Below are 17685 nucleotides of genomic sequence, written 5' to 3'. Positions count from 1 at the left end.
GGCAACTCTGCGTTCGTCTACTTTGTTCAAATATACACTAAATTGTATTGGATTTATTTGTATAAATTATTTGTTTTTGTCTGACCTTTTGTGATGTGCTCCGAAATGGGATTAACGTTAGATATTAGACGTAATAGTTGCATGAGTATTTGCGGATTTAATTTATTAGTTGAACTGCATGAATGTTGTTATGTAATGTCTGAGCGGAATGTAAATGCTATTTTATCTGCATGTGCTCAAGAACTTCCTAAACAGCTATTCATAAACACATAATCATACTTTAATCGGAATCGTACAATCGACTATGCATTTTGCAGAGATTTCATATTTATTAAAAATATCAATGCCAACTGTTACAATGTGCTACAAGCAAAGAGGCGAAAGAACTGTTTTCCAAATAGTGAATCCATGTTTAACAATAAACCTTATTAATGAAATCCCAACCTGTCTTAATACGTCATGTTCACATAAATATTGTATATGCATTTAAAGTGTCTCGGAAGAATTTTAACTCTTGCTCGGAAGTTGTTTGATCACGGTTACAACATTCAAGGACTCAGTGAAGATTTCAAAACGTTTTAAAGTATACATCGCTCGTTAGATACGTTTTGAAATAACTCGTTGAAAGATCAATGGTATCTGACAGACACTCGTGAAGTAATCTCTGTATCCGTGATAAGATATATGTGGTAAAGGAGGTAACAGAAATGAGTGAGTTCACCTTCGTCTAGTGTAACAATGATTATTTCCGCCAAGCACAGTGGATATCAAGTTGACATTGATATATCCACACGCCACCGCGGCTTAAATGGTGCTTGAAGGGGAAGACAGCTGTGGCCTGTGATGGTTCCACCACTGTAGTAGCTCTGGCTACTGGCGTAGAGACCAGGATAACAAATCTGGGAAGCTCAGCCTGTGGTATGTTACTCTTTCACCACACGTTTGATTCATTAGTCATGTAATCACGTACTACACCAATAGAACGGCGTTAAAAGTGAACATATATGAATGCCTACCAAAGTTATAGCACCGAACAGTTACTTCATTAGAATCACACAGCAGTGTTATCATGATTACTCATCATTACTAGTTTCAATATCATCTTGTTATCTATTGTCGCCTGGAGTTCTAAGACAACATGGCATCAATCAATTTAGCTGGCCACGGTTAGCCACAGGGGTACAAATTACAGCTTCACCTGTGACAAGGAGAATCAAGAGGTTGTTAAACATTCCATCAGACCTGGATTAACCCGCATGTCCCCCATTTTAAAGCGGCAGAACACAGCTTTAATTTTACAACGCAACACATCAACAGGTGTCTCCCACTTTCGTTTTTCACGCAATGCACCAAGAGTTGTCCCCCTCGGACCGTATGCTACTTAGAGTGCACATCTAAACCAATATACATTTGGATACATCATTACCGCAGGCACTGAAATAAACTATTTTAGACGGATTGCCATTATCACTGAGACGAAATATCAATTTGGTACGCCCACTTTGGGAACAACGTGATAAGTAATCACAACGTGAAAGCAGGACAAAAAATAAAAACATTACTCACTTATTGACTGGTGCAGGGTATGTCTTCGGGATATAAACTGATGTCTGAGAATTCCGTTTTCACCGTCCTCCCCTGTCTGGCCAATCGTCTGTAAGAGGCTGTGGCAATAACACCAGAATATAAGTCATGCACAACATTCGGTTTATGACGGTGTTATTGTATTATGTATGTACAATATCAGTTTCCTTCCTACAAGGCCCAGTACGCATACCTCTATCCACTGACTACTGCTCCCTGTGTGCACCATAGCTGATCTAAAGACGGAAGCCGCTACGTCGGTAACATCTACATCATGTAGTAAGTAATCAAATGCAAATACTGACATAACCAATAATGTTTCATTCGAAAGGAGCTTTTGAAAGATGTATCCATTTATAATAAACGATGCATGTAAAGCTAATCTAACCTACGAATCCCATTTTTTACAGCTTTTGACGACACATGTGTCTGCCAGAGAGCTTTCGATGCTGCAACAAAAGGGACTGATGCGGAAAAATGCACGTACGTCGAAAATGGTTGAACTATATGTATATTAAGAGAATTAAAGAGAAACTAAATGAATCCCATGGTCAGATCCGTTGACTTTGTTCATTGAGTGTCATCGCCCCCAACGTTATGGAACATTCCTCATAGTGTCAACCACTGGTTTTATTTTGTCCCGTGTATTTAATGGCCGCTGAATTTCGAGTTAAACAACCAAATAAAAAATCTATTGAAATAACTCATATTTGTCCCTGTATGATGAATATACCAATCAAACTAATACATTAAACAACTCACTTATTGTTCACGAAATCGGCTTGAGTCAGTTTTAGTAATACGTGCATCCAATACTCCTTGATGTAAGAACACATTGTTTATTTGTCTGTAAATCCTACAATTAAATGTATATCTGTGTACTGGCCTGGGATGATATTCATCTGATCTTTTCTACATACTTATTATAGCGCTTATTAAGCTGAGTTGAGCTGCCTGAGAACTGCCCGATCAACCAGCTGTGACGGCACTATGACCAAAAGCGCCATTGCAACGGCTTCTGAAACAGCAAGTGCAGCACTTCCAACAGGCAATTGTCCAGGTAGTCGCTTTGTATTGAGGAAAAAATTCTCTTGGAGTTCGTTATAACCATGTTGTTCTGTAGATAGTCATATTTAAGGATTGGCAGTGTGTTGTTGTCGGTTCATTGAGGTGTGAACATATTGCACGTGAGTGAATCATCATCAATTACATAACGTTATCTCATAGCATGTCAATGAACAAGTGAAACTCCATTAATTTTGGAATATATCCCTTATCTTTGTCAAGGAGTAACCATGCGACCTTACAAAAAGATCTCTTTAGTAAATATGGATAACATATACCTATTCCTGTCAACCTGCACGTGATTGTCATCTTATTGCTTTGCTGAACGTGCTGTCCACCGCCATACGACTCAGTCGACGTTTCAGTTTTCCTCGTTCACTCTGACATTTCCATACCTGAAAGATTGAAGTGGTTATTATTTTTATTGAGGGAAATATGATATTTTCCAACACTTATGTCTTAAAGTGTCCTGACTACACTGAAAACCTGCCTCTCTGCTATCACCATCACTACCGAGGAAGGGTGCACTGCCACAACCCAGGCAGATCTTCTGACTGACACCAACACCAAGATAACCGCCGCCACGTGTAAGTGTTGTCCCTAAAACCATGCATTTCTAGGAGTGTGTACATCACTTCTGTAACCCTACACTAGGCTCGAATTATGTCCGGATTCAGCCATCTTGCTCGTGTGATATTTTGTGTGATACAAACCAAAATCACAAGTATCACTTTTGTATTAATATGAAACTAATTAAGATTGTGTCATTGGAGTTAGTTTATAGGCACATGACGTACACAGTACTGGTTACATACTTCATTAATGACACTCAGCATCCGGGTGAAAGGTTGTCTTCACACGAAAGTTGATATAATGTCAGATGAAATGTAAAATGATAACGTGAGAGATATGAGGGACGCGCCCCGTCCACTTATAAAGTTTAGACATCTCACTAGCATCTAAATAGCATCTCATCTCATCAGCATCTAAATATAATAACCTCCTAATCCCTACTCACGTTGAATAATTCTACATTCCTGAGAACTAATTATTATCAAACTACAAGGCAAATAAACTTTTACTGAATATCAACAGACACGATAATATACAGTTACAATCATCGTTTAACAATTCATTACACTTCCATATAACACATATTACACTAAAAATACATATTATATAAATGTCCTATTGTTTTTTCGTTACAGGTGGGAGTGCTGCGCATCATGTGACCTTTGCGACGACGTCACTGATCGTTTCAGTTCTTGTAAACATGTTCTTGTAACCGCCCGCAATGCTGGCACTTTGAAACTCCTGTTTGTTCTGAGCTCTTCTACATGTAGATGGTACATTGTGGAATGACGGCAATGTGTGTCTTATTTGAAATTTTCTATTTGTCGTCACCAACTTTTTATTTTTATTACCAACATTAGTTTTCCTATAATCGGTTAAATTGTCAATGAAAATGGGTTGCCTTATTTGATTATCGACATGAAGCTATTTTTAATGAGGCTTTCTGAGAAAAATACGAAATGCTTGTATGACCGCAAGGTATGACGCGGGCCATACCTAATTCATGTAACCACTGACGAACAATATGTGGTCATACTAATCCTGTGATATATCTGAAAGGGCATCTTTGGTTCCGGTTTTGATAACTCTACGGCTTATATGCTGTTGTTCCGATCTTAAATCTGTAGGATACTCACATGACCCAACCCACGTGTTCCGTACCCTCATGACGTGTTGAGTTAATCCTTGTTGATTGTTCCGCTGAAATAAACGGTACTGTTCCGAAATCTGCTTGTATGTTTGTTTTTCAAGACCTACAATTGTTATCACCATGCCTTACTCTCTTTTACGCCATACTTATTTCGTAACCTTCGTCGCCTTCTCTTTAAGTAATGAACCGTCGTGAGGATTTTTCGAATGACAAAACTTCACATCGATCATGACGGGGAACGAAGTATGATGAGTTGAAGCGACATATGATCATGTGATCAGCCAGTGTAAGGTTTATAAGGTTAAATATATTATCTTGTGAGATAATACGTCGTCAGAAATAGCATCGGGATGGCACTGTAGGTATATGAGAACATGCTTATGTCGCTTATAGATTTCCTCTTTGGACAATTCTTCAAAGAGTGTTTATATTAGGTTTATAAAAGCATATACAAATGAAGTGGATCTATTCAGAGGGGTAATACTGTTATTTTGTGTCATAAGTCCTGCTGATCTTGCAGTGTAAACATCCTTAGAAATAATGTCTACTTACAATGTTCCCGTTTCTTGTCATTGAAGTCATATTCCCTTATTCAAGAATTCAAAGTGATACGATTTTATATGGTTTTGGTTGGTTGGTTGGTTGTTTTACGCCTTACTCAGCCATATTCCACCTATATGGTCCAGTGATTGATATCATGAGCATCGATCCACGCAATTGAGATCATGTTTCAAACCAAGTCAATGAGCCTGACCACCCGATCCCTTTAGTCGTCTCTTACGACAAGCATATAGTCGCCTACTACGGCAAGCCTGGCCATGGGTTGCTGAAGACCTATTCTACCTCGGATCTTCACGGGTCTTATGTGGTTCTGAAAGAATAGATAGTTGTAATCAGCATTCCGGTAGAAGTACAGAGTATACACGTTTTCCTAAGTTGAATATTGCCTTAATGGGACTCCGAGACGCCAAAATTTGACGTGTAGGCTCGCGTAAACTCTTGGGTTTCACTCAGTTTTTCAGTTACTAGATGCCGTGTTGGTTTGACATGAGTGGAAACCCGAATGCAGGACCCAGACGTTTACCTTTTTTATTAGTGAGTGAGTGAGCTGCTTTTAACACTATTCCAGTTATGTCACGGTGTGGCAGCTTAATGTGAGAGGGAAGCCCGAAGTGATGCAGGTCTTAGACTTTTACCACTTCGGTGAAACCAACGAGTACTGATATGGTGCTGGCAAACCTAAAAACATAATCGGGGCGAACCAGGATTCGAACCCACAATCATATGTTTCTGGCGTGTCCAAGGGACACAACTCTGCACAGCAAATTGCGGCGCATAAAACAACCGGGCCACCGGGGCGAATTCGAGATTCGAACCCATGCGCCAAGCTGCATGTCAAGAAGGATGATTTCGATTTTACAATCGTGAAGTTCCCCCTTCGAGCATGCAAATTGCATTCAAATTTCATGGGAAGATATTTTTCGCACAACCAAGCTTTTTCAAGATTTCAAGATGTCACCATCAAAGGACTGGTTGAGTCTTTCCAGATGTTTTAGGTCAGACATTCAGAGGCAATAATTTCCAAATTTTGCATGTTGCTTGTGACGCGAAGATATTCTGTACTATCAGCTTACATGGCGTTTTCACACCTTACACACTGGCAGTGTATAGAATCAATCACTGGTTTGTTTGGTCCAGACTTGATTGTTGTAAGTGCGGCGTAAGGCACGTTTATTAAAATATTGTTGCATGGTCGGTGCAGCTCCTGTGTGTTTCCCACTTCCGTATCGTGTTGTCAATGATGTCCCAGTCGTGATCCAGCGGATTAAGATCTGTGATCACAATTGTCAGTGGGCCATCAAGTTCTCCTCCTGAAAGGTGCTGGTGGCACAGGGTTGTCGCCTGACAAAGCAGAGTAGATCACGATTTTCGCAGCTGATATCTGAATTTCGGTAATCTAACAACCAACAACTTTGTAGGGCAGGCTTGTCTATTTTTGTGACACCTTTCGCCCCGAGCCATGTTGAACAAGAATTAAATTAAAAAATTTCAGTTAAAGTTTATTTCAAATGGGACTTGAGTTTAGCGTTAACCGAGTTATTGCGGTTCTAGCAAGTCGTAAGTGGTTTGTGGCGCATGCTTTGCGCAAGCAATCATGCACATGTATTGAAAACTGCCCTGACCAAAATTTATTTTTCACTAATTACATTCGCGGTCGTGTGTCATTGATAGTTTTTAGAAGGTATATATATGGTAAAATAAGGTATATATTTGGTATAATGAGTATAATTAGCGTTTCAATGAGTGAAAATTGCAACAAAATATTATGTGTACAACATCATGGCAGTCAGACCTGAAAACCATTTCTTAACACTAACATAGATATTCCATGATTACAGTACATGACAGACCAGTTCCAAACATTGCTAAATGTGTTTCTATAAACAAAGACACTATGAACAGGATCTATACAAATAATCACAATAATTGACGGTGTAGACATATATAAATATTCCATATATCACTCAATAACAGACGAAAATGTGTTTATATACAATGCTAAGGGAGGTGAGGTGAAATTGGGTTTAACGTCGCGTCCAAGATTATTGCACTTATATAGCGACGTGCATGCACGTGAGTGTGTGTGTGTGGCTGCTTGTACTAGTCCGGACTGATGCCGATTTATAGTGCTAGCACACTGAGATACCATGCCGCAGTTTAACATGAATACCCCACTCAGACACAGTATACTGACTCTGAGCCGACCAGTCCTTGTTTTAGCCCCTTAATGCCAAGCGCCAGACAGGGTAACAACATGTACCATCTTTTAACGTCTTTTGGTATGACGCGGCCGGGGATCGAACCCCTAACAATGCTAAGTAATCAAATACACGTACTAAAGGAGAAAACATCAATCGAGTCATTAGGGACAGTTTGCAAAGTGGTAACAATGATGAATATCTGACCACAGGGATTGGAAAACAAAGAAACAACTGTGAAAGCACATCTAGTTTCTCAGCTTGATCAGTGCATGGCATCTCCGCTGCATGCTGAATGATAAGAGGGGTGATTTCGATTTTCCCTTTTCGCTTAGTGTCTCGCAATATGCCATCAATTGCAGCTTACGGAGTACAATTTCACTAATCGGAAAGACACACATCTGTACATGTACTAAGCTTTACAATCAAGGTTTCACCGCCAAGCTTCCAACATGCTTATGACAGACATTCAGAGGACTTTACTAAATATGGCACCTGCTTGACAACATGATGCGCAATGCTGTGACATATTATGACCTCTTCAGGCAGTTATTACTCCTCCTCACTCACGGGCATTTAAATGGATTGGATGGTCATGTTTGATGGTTTGGTTGACAGCATGGCTTAGTACAACGATGATGTGGAGCATTGCCTCTTATCCTAATCACCAAGTTGTCTGATCCAGATTCGATTGTTTACAGGTCGCCGTCGTATGGCAGGAGTATAGGCAACAAATGAACAATTATGTTTTTGATAAAAGAGTGTGGACCGTTATTGACATAATTAATTACGCCACGTCTCTCTCAGGGCGTGTCACTCTGTCTCCTTATACCAGGTATGGGTTTTGTCAATGTCTTTGTTATGATACACACATTGATCAGCACAGATACTATTTCCGTCAGCATATCTAATTTACTCATCTGTGTACACCCAATGTACACCGTAATAGAACACAGTTTATAAAGATGTCCTTTAATATAAACAGATTCATAAGTGGTTTTGTAGTTACAAACTCAACTTTAAAATAAAGGTGACTGCATATTAGTTTTTGAAGTACAGTTAGACCCGAGAATGTATTTCAAGTTATTTCAATATATGGAAAATTATAGAAAACTAAACCATGTCTTTTTAGGTGAACAATTGACTTGACTTTGCATGTGTTTGTGACGGGTGCCACCGGTGGGGCGGGATACGCTCACCTTTTCGAACATTCTCGAATTCCTCGTGATCTTTCTACAACTTATAGTATGTCATGGTTAGCATACGTATGCGAACGCAATGAACCTTCGGGGATATGTTTTTATGCCAACCAAACTGACCAGAACATTGTTATGACTTACATGCATTCAATTACTTTTTTATATATTTTCCGTTTATCCCAAAAAGGCTGTGGCGACCACATGCACTGATTATAAAACTTCCGGAGACAATGCACCAAAAGTCTACTTAATTAAACCTGGCTACTTCATAAACGTCTACATATCATGCATGGTTACAAAGAAGATAAACCTTCTGTATTTTTCATCTCAGAGGTTTCGAACGTGGAAAAGGAATAAAACCCTGTAAACTTTTCGCGACAGCTATTACAAAAGGCGTTATAAATAGCTGACACGTAACAGCACGAATAGTTCGAATATAACTTGACATCCATCTTCAACAAATTGAACATCAAATGAGATTAGGGTTTGTTTCCGAAACTCACAAACCGTTCATGGAACCTTGTCTTCACATCAGATGATATACAGTATATAACCCGGTGGGGACTTCCAGCACCTCAGTTTGCGTGTTGTAGGCGACTTGATGGATTCGGTGATGAGGGTCTGTGACCTGGCTGCTTGTGTGACATCGTATCCTGACAGCCTAGAGGTTCAATGTTCAATATCATATCATCTCGTACTAATATCTGGGCCACAAAATTTATTAACCTTTGATAATCCCCTGGGGTTTTTTTAAAATTATTTGAAAAAGAAACAGACCCGTTTACATCCGGGTTAGAATATGTCTTCAGCAACCCATGCTTGTCGTAGAAGGAAGCTGACGGGATGGGTGTCCGGATGACCGGCTGTCATATAGATATTTATGTTCTTCAGATATTGTTAGGCAGTATTTTGATCGCTTACATGGCCAATAAAGGTGTTATTCAGAAAACAATAATTGTCGCGCAGTAATTGTATCGGCGTACAAAAAGGTAGCCAGGTGAATATTTGCAGTTAATTTTACACCCTCAGATGGGAAATGGAATATTCTCTCATCTCTGCGTATTTATTGAGTCCGTGCGACCGCAATTCTCGCACAACGTTCAATTTTCAGATCTATGTGCGTCATAAGAATAATTCGACATTAAAAGGGTTAACGCGCTTCACCGTCTTTATCCGTGGCATTTGTATATTGTACATTGTATGATGTAGACATTCAATTAAAACAAAGGGGAAAATCGTACCCGACTGGTCGTTGATTACCAGCCATGATGTCACATGTATAAATAGCTTTCCACTTCCACGTCCAAAATTGAAATGACATTTTCCTCAGCCTGGTCTTTACATGTGTGTATCCGACTGAATGTCTCTTGTTATGGATATAAACTCCCCACCAGGTCTTGACGGAGAATGTAAGCACGAGGAGTCGGGAAATTACGAAATACCAGGATAAATAAGAAAACATCAACGTATCTTATAGTGAAACAATACAGTGTATCGCGGTATAAGAGGAATTCGCTCAAAGCGCGCGAGAGATGGAGTCATGATATGATAACCTGAACAAATTCACATCACCTGCCCCAGTAGCTCAGTGGGAAAACAGTGGGTTACAAAAGTTAACACGGTATGTGAGGTTGCAGGTCCGATTCACGTCATTGAATGTTCATGTTTAAAACAAATTTCTGACTTTTAACCAATCATCAAACACAATTGTGTTCACATCAAAAGGCAAGTTTATAAAACGTTAAATTTCGCGGAATCCCGCTTAACCGGACATACTTAAGCTGGAATGCCTGCTTACCCGGGCATTCTGAGGGAATAACTCCTTTGCGGGTTTACCCGAAAAAAGTCGAACCTATATTTATAACAGAGTGACATCGTTAGAGGTTTATAATCACAGTGCACTCGCAGATTATCTGACCTTCCATCGAGACGCCTGGGAAAGATGTCCCTGGGTGTCCGCTAGCAGCTGATGATGCCAAAGCCATTGAGACTGTTTATGGCGACTCTACTTGTAGTGGAGGTATGTTGAATTACAAGTTAAAATACACCAAAATATGAAATCCGAATAATTGCATATATAAGTTGTAGACATTTTCTCTTTCAAAAAAGACATGCTATGTGTAGACATTTAATACAATCATGAAAGGTGAACGAAAAAGGGAAGAGGTGGGTAAGTATTGAGAGCTTGATGGTGAGTAAGTGAGTGAGTGAGTGATACGGTATGGTTTTACGCCGCTTGTAGCAATATTCAAGCAATATCACGGCGGGGGACACCAGAAATGGGCTTCACACATTGTACCCATGTCGGGATTCGAACCCGGGTCTTCGGCGTGACGAGCACACGCTTCAACCACAAGGCTACCCGACCGCACCAGAGCTTAATGGTGACCATGACATGATATGGAAGACCGATAAATGGGCTAAGACTAAAGGAGGAAGTGGGTGGGGTTTGATGGCTTGATGGTGTCAGGTATGATTTGAAAATTATGTGTGATATTTTGTGTTTTATAGAGACAGCATTTACGGATACCTGCATATGTCAGAAAGACATCTCAAACACAAGGGACAATTCTGCTCACAGTTATGAGGGTGAGATACTTTTTTGAAGAGCACATCACGCAACCTAGATGAATCCCATGAAAGACGTAACAGAAATTAATGAGTTCATCCGAGTCTATTGTAACCTTAATTGTTCCACCAAATACAGTGGTTGGCAAGTTGACATTGTTGTATCCACAGCGCCACCACGGCTCACATCGCGAGTTTGAAGGAGAAGACAGCAGCGGTCTATGGTGGTTCCACCACTGTAGTAGCTCTGGCTACTGGCGTAGAGACTAGAATAACAGCTCTGGGAGACTGTGGTTTGTTACAAACATCATCTAGCTTAACTCTTTCACTTAAACAAATAAACAAAATACATACATGTACGAATGCCTACCACAGTAATAGCCACGAAAGGTAACTTCACTGCAATCACACAACAATGTTTTAAACGTACTCTGCTTTTATCATCATTACTCATTCATAACATTTTCAATACTATTTTATGTGTTAATGTTAGCTGTAGGCACCGCCTGTCAGTGTGAGATTGATGCCGCTGAAGCAGACATATTTTCTGATGCCAGCAAGTGCACGCGAGTTAGCTAAACTTAATACATTAAATATCTAATGCGGAAGTGTTTACTTCCAGGAACATGAATGTCATTTCAGACACAGTACTTTTATGTGTCAACCTACCTACCTGTATTATTTCGTTAGAGTTACTTTATGCCTTTTGAAGTAAGAGCGAAGTGTAGAGATATTTTCTTCATTGTTCATGTTTTACCTGGTTCTGCAGAATACAAAGGCTTGTGTTTTGTGTGGAGAGTATCTGATAGCTTTCTGAAATGACAACGTTGAATTAACTGACATAACATGACATCAATCAAGTTTATATTGTCAGGATCATTGCGACGATGTGTTAATTTGTCATGCTAACTTCGGGTACTACTTCACGAATACACACGACATAAGAAAAGGACCCGGGCATATTTGTCAAAACAAGAAAATGGCTTACATCGCAAAGACTATTTTCAGAGTTGCACTTACATGTATTAAATAGATTAATCATCGATGCGGGGTAGCTATCTCGGAAATTCAATGATATCCGAGAGTTCCATGTTTTCACATCATAATGGAGTCAGACCCTCCTCCCCTGTCTGTCCAAATGCCCGTCTGAGGAGAGGGTAATGATACCAGACTTAGTCTTATGTTTTCATCTCTTACAATAATAGTATTCATCCTTCTTTGTCCTAGTGCTTACAAGGCCCAGTACGCATGCCTCCATCCACTGACTACTGCTCCCTGTGTCAGCACTACCGACATAGCTGATCTGAAGAAAGCTGCCGCTACGTCGGTAACATCTACAACATCTTGCAGTAAGTAAACAAATGCAAATACTAAATTATATTTTTTTCGAGAGCAATTTTAGAAAAACAGCTGTATATAGCTATTCATGTTAAATGATGCATGTTGATATAATTCCCGATTCCATTTTTTACAGTTTTTGATGTATCTGCCAGAGAACTTTCGATGATACTCCAATGCAAATGGTGCACAAAAATCCACGTACTTGTTATATTGTGGAAATATATGTATACTGTTCGTAATATGATGCGTTATTCATAAGTTCTTTGGCCACAGGCTCATAGACATACAAAGACAGGATGTTTGGCGTATCAATGAAAATATATATTTTTGAACATTACAGGAGGAGGGACATTTCAAGTTCCATAATGTAATATATATATTCGATGATTAATCGTACGTTAACACGTTGAAGACATAAGACTTACAAAGGTAAAGATGGGTTAGTGAAATGATGCGCATCAGATAGCGAGTTTCTAATTCTGAATACTTGGGGCACACGAACGAGAAATGTCAACATAATATAAAATGAACACAGTATATACATATTAGTATAATACATATCCAAATCCGTATTTGAATGTAGTGCTCAGGATTTTAGTAAGCCAAAATATGCGACCAACGGCATCCAGTCCATATATCGTTAGTAACGTTTGTTCATGTAGGTAATCGTTTGGTGTTGATAGTGAGTAGTTTAATACAGTATTTTATGCACTTGATGATATAATGTAAACATACAGTTTATGTCTTCATCATTCACCGGCGTCGTTACTTGCGTTGTTTGTCAGCTGGAGTATACATTTGAAGTATTTAGTCTGTATTGTTCGTCAACATAAGGGAATTATGTGTTACATGTGTCCCCAGTAACCTGGAGTTGTGGTAAAACGGAACCAAATACATCGTGTGGTCCGAGCTGTTGAGTTGGTTCAATGTACGTCATCTACCCTGACGCCATGGTTCATTACCCATAGTATCAACCACTGGTTTCTATTTTAGTCCAGGCTCGATTGTTTACAGGTCCTGAATGCGGCATTAAACAAAAAACACAAAACCCATTCACAACATTAAAATGATTCTCCCAGCATATATTTCCATGTATAATGAAGACACGGATCATTCTCACAACTACTGACTTGGAAGTTCTCGGAAGTAGGTTGAACCTACTGATCGACAGTTTTAGTAAAGACGTTTCCAGTTACCTTGATATATGTAGGAACGCATTGTTTATTTATCTGAAACTCTTAACATTTAACGAATATCAGTTAACGTGCATTTGATGATATGAATCAGAAAGTTTCTGTGCAATTATTATAGCGCTTATAAAACTGAGCTGAGTTGCCTGAGAACAGCCCAATCACCAGGCTGTGACGGCACTACGCCCAAGAGCGCCATTGCAACGACTTCTGAAGCTGTAAGAGCAGCACTGCCAGAAAGCGATTTTGTTGTACTGTAATTGAATTGATCATGTTAAAAACTGTCATTTTAGAAGATATAAGTTCTCGGAGGCCATTCAGATAAGAAAATAACTTTTAAGGTTGACATATCTAAGTACCACTGCAATGACCGGAATACAGAAAATGCTCATGGAGATTAGTATATAAGCTGAAAAAAAACATTTCAGTTTGCTATAAAACGGCGATTTTATAGTCACAGTCTAGCAACGCATATTGGCTTCAGTTACAACATTTGTTGAAACATATTTATGTTGAAAAATAGTTCCCTGATTAATGCTTATCATATATGATGAACTTGGTTTTGATCCAATTACCCATTCATTATAAAGTATAGCAGCATTTTTTACACCTGTAAAAGATATCAAAAATATTTTTCCTAATCATCTTATCTCAAGCTAAACAGTGATGATGTATCTGAAATGTACATAACATGTTTCAAATGAGTGTGTTAGTGAGTGATATGCTCCAACAGATTATACCCACGATATAGTTTCAGTCAGTCAGGTCAGCGTATATTCTAACCTCAATTGTCACATACTGAACATTTTGCCTATGCTAAGGAATGTTCTCCCTTTATAAATTATACATGCATATATTGAGAAACCCTTCCATTTTACCCACGTTTCACTTACTCCTGAGGAATCAAACTGATGTCAAAATGTAAGTAGGCTCTGGTTGGCAGGTTTCTTCACAATAACAGAAATATTCCCAAATAGACATTCCACTTGAGAGTAGGTTGATTGACAAAAATTGTGACCGTGGCCGTGGCCGCACCATCAACTGTTAGATGTACCCTGTTTACTGATCATTTACAGGTGGTACTCTTACTTTTGATGCAACTGTACAGTTAGTATAAGACACACTGTTATTACATAGGGCTCATTGAACAACTACCAATTTACCATTCCTGTGGTAGAATTTGATCATAAGTGGCCTCGCACGTTTGGTAGAACTTGTTCGTATCCTACGAGCTGTAGCAACATCCTGTGGTTGGAAGGGTGAATCATCCTCTCAGCTTGGTTATTCAATACACGCAAGGCAAGAACTTTCATATCACTTTCATCGGACTTCTCCGACACATCATAAAAGGGGATATTGTTCTTGTTATTGTACATGCCTTGCTCTGGTCTTTCCATATAGTCCTGTGAATCTTTAAACAATTTTTGACATTTTCCAACTAGGATGGATGCTCGGACTTCTAAAATGTAAAACGGACTCCAACACATGATGACGTGCATTTAGCACCTGAGCATCTAATTTTAAAACCTTTTGTCCCCTCTTGATACAGAAAATCTCCTTTCGAATTTTGTATGAATACAACTTATGGATATCAGAATTGATGTCTTTTTTTGTCTGTCAGAAGTTGTTTTACAACATTCAAGGTTGCAGTAAAGCTTTTAAAAGGTTTTGTGGTTTTATTTTGTTAAATGGTCCTGTGTTTTCGGATGAACCATTTTCTTGCCCTTGAATGTGTTTGTGACGGGTGCCACGTCCGAATTTCATGTTATCTAAAACCAGTCATCCCACAGGATCAAGGGTTATTTTATATTCGATTGTGTGGACGTTCGTGTTTGTTGTACTATGGCTGCGGTCTGTAACTAATCTACCCCATTGGGATACCCAAATGGAATGACATGCATCAAACAAGTCAGCGAGCCTGAGCTCCAGATCCCGTTTGCCGCCTCCTACGACAAGCATGGGTTCCTGAAGACCACTTCTCATCCGGATCTTCGGGGTTGTGTGGAAGTGGTGGAAACATAATTAAATATGTGTGATATGTATGTATTATTTATTTGAAAATATTATTAACAGTACATGTAAGTGGCAGATTACCCTGGACGCTGCTCGTCAAGGTATAAATATTGCAACATGAAGGTAAGATTCCTTTAGGCTAACATGTCATACTCTGTATGCTGAACTTCTATCATAAAAGAAGACACTTAAACAATACAACATGCACACTCGTGGCCGTAATTGAGTGAGTGATTATTGTTTCACGGCGCAGTCAGCGACATTCCAACAATACAACAGCACACTGTAAATAATCAACGAACCACGCCGTAGCTGCATGATGGCACACAATCAGTGAGTGAGTTAGTGAGTATGGTTTTACGCCACTTTTAGCAATATTCCAGCATTATCACGGCGGGGTACACCGGAAATGGGCTTCACACATTGTACCCATGTGAGGAATCGAACCCGGGCCTTCAGCGTGACTTTAATACAAGACTACCCCTACGCCCCTCACACCTAGTTGAGTCACAGTACCTGATCGCTGCACAATCGTGTTAATTCGACACTTGCAAACATGGGGTAGTGGGTGCTGGTCCCGATAGCCTGATAGTGCGGAGACATCGAGCTCCCAACATGCAGCAAACCACAAGCAATACGTTTAAGGCCGTCTCACGACCTACATGTATTTAGTTTACAATGAGTCGTGAAATCTCAGTGTATGGAAGACAGACCAAGGGCATTTTCAAAAAATCTTCGCACTCGTAACTGACACGAACTTAGCGATATTTGCATTTGTTTCAGATATGATAAATATCGGGAATATCAAAGAGAACGTATGTTCCAGGACAGAATTCGAATACTAGATGTTTAAGATGATTTTGACTATATTTCGCAATATCGAATTCCTCAACGTGTCTTGGAGCTCGTGAATCCAGTTGATCTAGCGTTGGAGTTCCATGCCTCCATAGGTTCAGTTGGTATATGCGGATCCAGGAGGAGGTTGCAGGGATGCGTAAACCCCCATCACCCACCATTTATGAAGCACACTAAACATGTATACATTCAGAAGTTTTACAAGGGATAATTCAAGAATAACTACACATTGATTACATCAAGAGATTATATATATGTTCAACACAATAACACTGCTACTGAAAATACACTTTTCCTACTTCCATGGCGAATGATAATATGGTTTCGACGCCGTCACAAATCATCATAACATGGCCTCTTAGTGATTGATGCGTCCATAATATATATTCCCGTAATTCTCAATTGGCATTGCTTTAGCTCATGTGGGGGAGTAATTCTGATTCTAATTTCACTCAAAAAGTGTAAATAAATAGGATACGATGGATCATCTGCTGATAATATTGACAGTTTTCCCTTTCCCTCAGTCTCCGCTGTTTTGTTAAACACGATATAGCACTGTCTCGAGACATTCCAGTTTAAAATACCTGCCAAGACGTCGTAGCAAACATAAACATTCGAGAAATTAGATAAACACTATTAATACACATTATCATAATAATTGGGTGGTCAGTCTCTGTTACGTGGCTATTTGTGTCATCACACGCCTATGGCATGAGTGCTTGCTAATTATAATGATAAACCGGTTTACTTTATGTTAAGCCGCCGTAAATTCGGCATTATACGTCAAACACTCATTAAATAAGTCATTAGTTATGCAATTGACACTACACCGTCCGAATAACTGGGTTTTAAAATAGTGTTGTTTTCCCCAAGGAACATACTTAGAACAGATCCTGCATCTTGTACAAGCAGATACACACACACGTACGCACGCACGCACGCACGCACGCACACACACACAAGCATGCACACACACACACATATGCATGCAAGATGCATTTCACCTCACCTCACCTCCTGTCCAGTCCAGTCCATCTTGACTGTGAAATAACAAAATATTTTGCTTTGTTTATTCATCTGCAGCTATCCACGACCACGACCAGAAGAGGGCAGCCTTGGTTTGAAGGATTACGGCACGGTACCCATCAGTGTGATTACCAAAACAATTAAGGGGTCCTGTCGTAAAGTTTGTTTATAATGTGAGTTGCAATGTTAAAACAACATAGTGCCTGTCCTGTCATGGTTCATGTAGTGTGTTGTGCGGTCGGGTAACCTAGTGGTTAAAGAGTTCGCTCGTCACACTGAAGACCCGTGTTCGATTTCCCTCGCGGGTACAATGTGTGAAGCCCTTTTAATTTATGGTGTCCCCTGCTGTCATATTCGTGGAA

General features: G+C 39.6%; 1 pseudogene; it reads left to right on the top strand.

The window, feature by feature from the left end:
* Nucleotides 1-17685, top strand: part of LOC139461581 (uncharacterized) — a 90298-nt pseudogene that overhangs the window by 28233 nt on the left and 44380 nt on the right.

This window comes from Haliotis cracherodii, unplaced genomic scaffold, assembly GCF_022045235.1.
Source record: "Haliotis cracherodii isolate W230 unplaced genomic scaffold, xgHalCrac1.p SCAF_15, whole genome shotgun sequence".
In the NCBI taxonomy this organism is placed as follows: Eukaryota; Metazoa; Mollusca; class Gastropoda; order Lepetellida; family Haliotidae; genus Haliotis; species Haliotis cracherodii.
This window is presented reverse-complemented; position numbering and strand designations above follow the sequence as displayed.